Source organism: Manis javanica, chromosome 3 (genome assembly GCF_040802235.1).
Source record: "Manis javanica isolate MJ-LG chromosome 3, MJ_LKY, whole genome shotgun sequence".
Classification (NCBI taxonomy): Eukaryota; Metazoa; Chordata; class Mammalia; order Pholidota; family Manidae; genus Manis; species Manis javanica.
Genome location: NC_133158.1, coordinates 152,470,122 through 152,476,380, shown reverse-complemented (window position 1 = coordinate 152,476,380; position 6,259 = coordinate 152,470,122). Strand labels below are relative to the sequence as shown.

Genomic DNA, 6,259 nt, shown 5'->3' with positions numbered 1-6,259 from the left:
CAGGTTGTGAGGTGGGACCCCGGCTGTGACAGGGACGTGGCCAATGGGATGGTGCCCTCGTGGAAGGAGGTGACATTGTGCCAAGGAGAGCTCTGCACCTGCGGAGGAAGAATTCGTGTGTGGTCTGCTGGTAACAGTTTCTTTGTTACTTTGTTTCAAGGATGGCATGTTCCAAAGTTTAGGAACATAAATAAATGGGACTTACTTTCCCATGACCTGGTTGTGCTTCTCTTACTTGGTCTGTGGGATCCAGTATGTCACCTATGCACCCCACCCAGGGAGCCATCTCCTGCCACCCTGAGGGGATGTGGCCCTGGGCCTAACTCTGGGGTCTGCCCAGTCTACACCCACATCCATGCCACTCACCCTTAAGTTATGTCAGGGGCAATGTCCCACAGCCTCATGCACACACCTCACCTGCTTGACGACATGGGTTTCAGCCCTTCCCTCCCAGGGACCACAGGGAGGGCAGGCCCTGGGCACCAGCGGGTGGCAGCCCACCCGGCACATCCATTGGCCCACTCCCTCCTCTTCTCACACAGCCTCTCTGTCTCTGTCTCCAGCTTTGTCTCTGTCTCCCTCTGTCTCTCTGTCTCCATCTTTGTCTCTGTCTTTCTGCCTCTCTCTGTCTCTCTGTCTCCCTCTGTCTCTGTCTGTCTCTGGCTCCCTCTGTCTGTCTCTGTCTCTGTCTCCCTCTGTCCCAGCCATGACCCCCAAGACCAGCGTGGCCCTGCTGGCCTGTGAGCTAACTGCCCAGCCATGCCCTCAGCAGTGATGTTGGCAATGGTGTCTGGTCATGAGATAATCATTTGACAACGATGAGTACTGGGCGCCACTGGAAGAATTTTTTTACTCCTCTTAGGTCTAAGCTGGGGCTCTGTAACAAAAAACAGAATAACAAGAGAAAAGCATACAATTTATTTCATGTAAGTTGTGCATGCAATGGGAACCCCCATAAGTGAATGAGGACCTGAAGAAGTGGGCAGCCCAGGGGTTTCTGTACTAGGTGGAGCGAAGAGGCAGTTGTGGAAACGAAGTCCCACCGAGGAGTCTGTCAGCATAGAGCTCCAGGCCCACCTCTGATGACAACGCTTCTTACTTCCCAATACAGTGGTATGGGGGCAGGACTCTCACTGTAGTTTCTGTTCGTGTTTGGGATGAAGAGAGGGTCAGTGCCCTTATGCTTGCGGCTTCTCATGAACCCTCAGCTCAAAATGATCCTGGCACCAAGCAGCATACATCAGGTGCTGGGTTCTGCCACCCCGCAGACACCACATGGTGGACTGTCACATCTCACCTGCCGCCAGGTCCTGAGAGCAGATAAGGAGATGGACTCAAAGACAGGCAGACCCTTGGGCTGGCGGCATCTCTGAGCTCGGCCCCTCCCAGCCCACCAGGACGCGTCGCGTGTCCTCCCAGCTCACTCCGGCCATGGTTCCTCCCATGGAAGGTGGGGAAGCCAGAGCCTACCCAGGTCCTCAAGGAAGATAGAGGAAGAGGAGGGAGGAAGCAAATGGAAGAAACAGTTGTCAGTAGGGCCATCCCCATCCCTGGTACCACATCCGCAGGGCCCAGACAAGTTAAGGGTGGGAGTCCAGCCCCGGGGCCCCTGATGAAGTTTGTGGCCCAGGGCCTGACTTCATTCTCCATGGAGAGTCCCAGACATGTTCCACCCGGGGGGCAGCAGACCCCCCAGCCCAGCCCTCAGGCAGCTCTGCTTTCACCAGCTAAGCACAAGGAACAGGGTGGCCACCTCCCAACAGCCCCGCGGCCAGAGCCAAACAGGCACCCGGGACCAAAATAGCCGTCAGATGACTGCAGCGCTGGCTGGTACCTTCTGCTCAAAAGCAAGCAGGTCGAGCAGATGCACCTAAAAATAGCGAGAAGGGTGCATGCCCCTTGGAGAAGGAGGAGGAGGGTGGCCAAAGACAAACAGGATGAGGTTGCTGCACTCCTGTTCTGCTGAGGCCCTGGTGTCCCAGCCCCAGGTGGCCCGGCAGAGGCTGGATGCTGTGGCCCACAACGTCTAGCTGTTCCTGTTCAAAGCCAGCTACTTTCTGGAGCAGGCAGAGTTGATCCACGTTCTGCTGGGGCACTGGCTGCTGGAGGAGTTCAGGCTGAGCGCCCTGCTGGGGCCCAGCGCAGAGCATCCAGTGGGCCTGCCGGACTGGGCCTGCTAGGCCTGCCTGGAGGCCTCTGTGCAGGGCCTCTCAGACGACATACTCCAGGCCAAAGGCTGGAGGCGGCTGCGAATGGCTGACCTCACAGGAGTCCAAGACGTGCAGGTGCAGCAGTGCCCCTGTGGGAGGGCGCTGGGCAGGTGGGGCTGCACGGAGCTGCTGTGCAGGACCTGCTGCCAGCTGCAGACCGAGCCCTGCACAGCCCAGAGGCCCATCCAGGTCCTCTCTGATCACTTTGTCACCGATGGCAACTTCAAGATGGTGGTGCAGGGCCTGAGGCCGATAGGCCCCACTCCCCTGCAGCTGCACTGCCTCTCCTTCAGGGCAGACAGCCTGGACCCTGGCCAGCTGCTACACGTGCTGCATCTGGCGGGGCCCCAGGAGCTGCACAGGCTGGAAGTGGTACACAATGTGCGGCTGCATGCAGGTCACGTGCAGTAGCTGCTGACCCAGGTGGGCTTCCCCTGGTTGGCCTCACTCACCTTGCCTGCCAAGGCCATCGACCCTCCCCCTGGCAGCCCCCCAGCCCCTGATGGTGAGGACCCCTTCTTCACCTCCATCTCCTGGGAGCTCAGCCAAATGAGCCAGCTCACTGAGCTGAGTGTGGCCTTCTCCACACTGACTGGGAAGACCCAGAAACTGCTTGGATGAGTCTGGACCGATAGCACAGACAGCCCCCAGCATCTCAGTGGGGTCAGGCTCACACAGGGCCTCCTGGGAAGGTTGAGGATGCACTGAGGGGCCATAAAATGGGACCTGGCCATGAGGCGAGGTTAGGTGGGAATCTCTCCCTGGCACACACCAAGAGGCCAAAAAGGGGCAGGTGTTTAGCATGAACCATACTGTTCATACAGACAAGTGGGCCAGAGATGCCGCCCAAATCCCAAGCTCCCAGACACAGGCCTCCTAGGCCTGGCTGTCAGGCCTGTTCCCTCGACCCTTTTATGAATCCAGATTCAAGGTGCAGGTATGAGTGGGGCAGGTGGGGAGAGGTGCTCAGCCCCGGGCCTGATGTGGATGAGAGTCAGTGGGGTTTCCTTGTGGGTGGGGGAGGGGGTAGGAAAGATGCAAGTAGGAACATTTTCCCCCATGCAGGGCTGGGCAAGGCTGCAGAGAGCTCGCTGTGGGGTAGATGCCAGGGGCTCCATGCAGGATACAGGGGCAAGATGTGGGCAGGAGGCTGTCTCAACAGGAGGACGTGGGACAGACCTCAGGACCCTGGACATTCTCTTCACTGAGCACTCAGCCAAGTGACACCAGACCCTGGCCCAGTGTGCTGGAGGGCAGGGGACCAAGCAAGTACCCAGATAGGGGTGCCACTCCTCACCAGCCAGAGCAGAGCCTCACCCCCCAAGCTGTGCATTTACTGGTGCCGGCTGCCCACCCCACCAGCATCAGGACTCAGCGGGGACCCAGGCAAGGCTGACGCTAGGCTAGACGGCTCCGAGGCCCTTCTTGCCCTAAAACTGTGGGCTTCCTCTCTCCACTCAGAGGGAAGCCAGTGTTTCAGTCCCGGCCAAGCCACACATCTCCCCCTCCAGCAGACACGGCACGCTCGGCAGGGAGCCGAACATGTCCCCACACTCAGAGCACGTGGCTCATTGACAAGACGGATCTGCCATTCTAGCCGCTGAGGACAAAGCCAGGCCTGTTTTCAGGTGAAGGTGATTCTTCACCCACAGGGCCACACAGTCTCAACACCTCAGCCCTCCCACTGGGGCCACGGGGCGGCCACAGCAGCCTGTAATGGATAAGTGTGGCTGTGTTCCTATAATGCTTTACCTATAGACACTGGCATGGGAATTTCATATAATTTTCACATGTCACTAAGTATTCTTTTGATTTTTTCAGCTATTTAAGGGTGTAAAAACCATTTCAGCTCTCAGGGGAAGCTAAGGCAGTGGGTGGATTTGGCCCAGGGGTTGCAGTCTGCTGGCCTCTGAGACAGGCTCAATCGGTCTGCAACGAGAGTCCCTCTCAACCTGTGCTGTCTTCTCACAGAAAACTAGGGACCCCGCTGAGAGTGCTGGACCTGGCCAACAGCTCCCTGAACCATGCAGACATGGCCTTCTGGGCGGCCTACACCCACGCCACCCACCTGGAGGTGCTGGACCTCAGTGGGCACAGCCTTGTTGACCTGTTCTCCTCCACCTTCTCCAGGCTGCTGGGCTGGGCTGCCCCGACACTGAGGGTCCTCACCCTGGAGGAGTGCAGCATCTGAAACAATCATGTGGGCATGCTGGGCTGGCACTGAGCCCCTGCCTCCAGCTCCGTGAGCTCCGGTTCCTGGGGAACCCGCTGTTGGCCGTTGCCCTGAGGCGCCTCTTTGCCGCTCTCTGCAAGCTCCTGGAGCTGTGGTACATAGAATTAATTCCTGGTTCCCAAGGACTGCTACACTGAGGGTGCCGCCTACCCCCAGGATGAGCTGGCCATGTCCAAATTCAACCAGCAAAAATATGATGAGATTGCCAGGGACCTGCATGCACTGCTGCTGCAGGCCGGCAGGGATGACATCCGGGCCTGCACCCCAGTCTTCCGAAGCTTTGACCCAGACGTTCAAGAAACGAGCAATGAACTTGGAATGTTCTTGCTGCAAACTTTCAAAAGTGCTCTGGAGAACTCCAGAGCACTGGAGCAGATGGAGTAGGGCCTTGCACAGGCCAGGGCGAGTCTCACACCTCAGCTGCCAGGTGGCCTGGGCTGCACATCTGCTCCAAAGCATTACTTAATGAATGCTGCACGCAGAGGAAGCCCTAGCTTCCAGGAGTCACCCGAGACCACTTTAATGTGAGGGCAACTCACAGCAAGCCCTGGAGTGGGAATGCTGAGGGGTCAGCAGAAGCACCCCACACAGAAGTGGGCATCAGAGAAGCATTGAGAATCAAAGGTCAGCATGGGGTGGGTGCTCAGAGGGTGGCCAGTGCAAGGCTAGCAGGAGGCAGGAGGATCAGTGCCGGCCCATCACAGGACTTGGCTGGGCTGAGCAGAGGGAGGGGCAAGGAATGACCAGATTGCATGCCTGGCAGCCTCTCCAGCAGGTGTGGGAGGCAGTGGCGTGTTTGCACACTTAAAACCTCCAGTCCAGCACGGGACAAGGAATTTGGTTTTTAATGGCTCCTGTCTGATCTTGGAAGGCATGATCTTGGGCTTGGGCTCTGCTGACACAAGGCTGAGCCTTAGGGCGCAGGGTGGCTTCTGTCCCTGGAGGGAAGACAGTAACTGTGAGGACACTGCCCCCCATCTCCCACCTCCAACAGGACCCAGACCCTCTGCTCAGGCCCAGAGGAGTCTCCTGCATGGTTATTTGAGTCCTAGCACTTGAAGGGTGTTTAATTTCAATATTGGGACTTGGTTTCTACCAAGATCTGACTTGTGAAGGGCTGAGCATTATGATGATTACATACTAATAAAACAGGTGGTGGCTTATTCAGCTGTGGCTTTAATTTCAATGCAATTCAGAATTTTTAAAAGGACCCAAGTCTGAAAATAAAGTGTTTTCTGAAGGTAAAGGCCAGCTCTTGATGGGGCCAACCCCTCACCCGAACCACTGCAGTGGAGGTGGTGGTCCTTGTGTGCGCATCCGGTGTCCCGCCAGGACACCAGTGCAGGGCATGTGAGCGCTGCAGCAGTGCGCCTGGCCTCTGGCCTTTCTCCACTGTGCCCATTCCCTTAGGCCACCCCAAGGTCTTGCCTTCTCACCGCCGTGAGGTGCTGGGCACCCACTAAGTTCTTGGAGGGGGCTGCCTGGGGAGTGTGAAGGGCTCACATGAATCGGGGTTCCAATTCTCAGGCTCCCGACTGATGTCCCATCCAGGCTCAGGCCCCAACTCTTCGGCATCACAACTCTGGTGTGTGACTTATCAAGGCTTTTGGTGCACTGCTTGCCATCCGTCACCCTCATGAGAGGCTTGGTTTCTCTGAGGACTGCAGGAGGCCACTGCCTGCAGAGCTACCACAGAGGCCCATGGCTGCCTCTGCACACCTGCAGGGAGGGTCGGCTTACGAGTCCTTTTCTTTTCTCAAGATTTTCTGTGAGTATAACAAAAGACACCCCCATTTTTCCCGCTCCCACTCCATTG

The 6,259-nt window shown here is 57.5% G+C and overlaps 1 pseudogene; it reads left to right on the top strand.

Annotated features, from left to right (window-relative positions):
* The first annotated feature begins 1,937 nt into the window (after nucleotides 1-1,937).
* Nucleotides 1,938-4,827, top strand: LOC140848215 (leucine-rich repeat-containing protein 14B-like; annotated as a pseudogene).
* The last annotated feature ends 1,432 nt before the right edge of the window (nucleotides 4,828-6,259 follow it).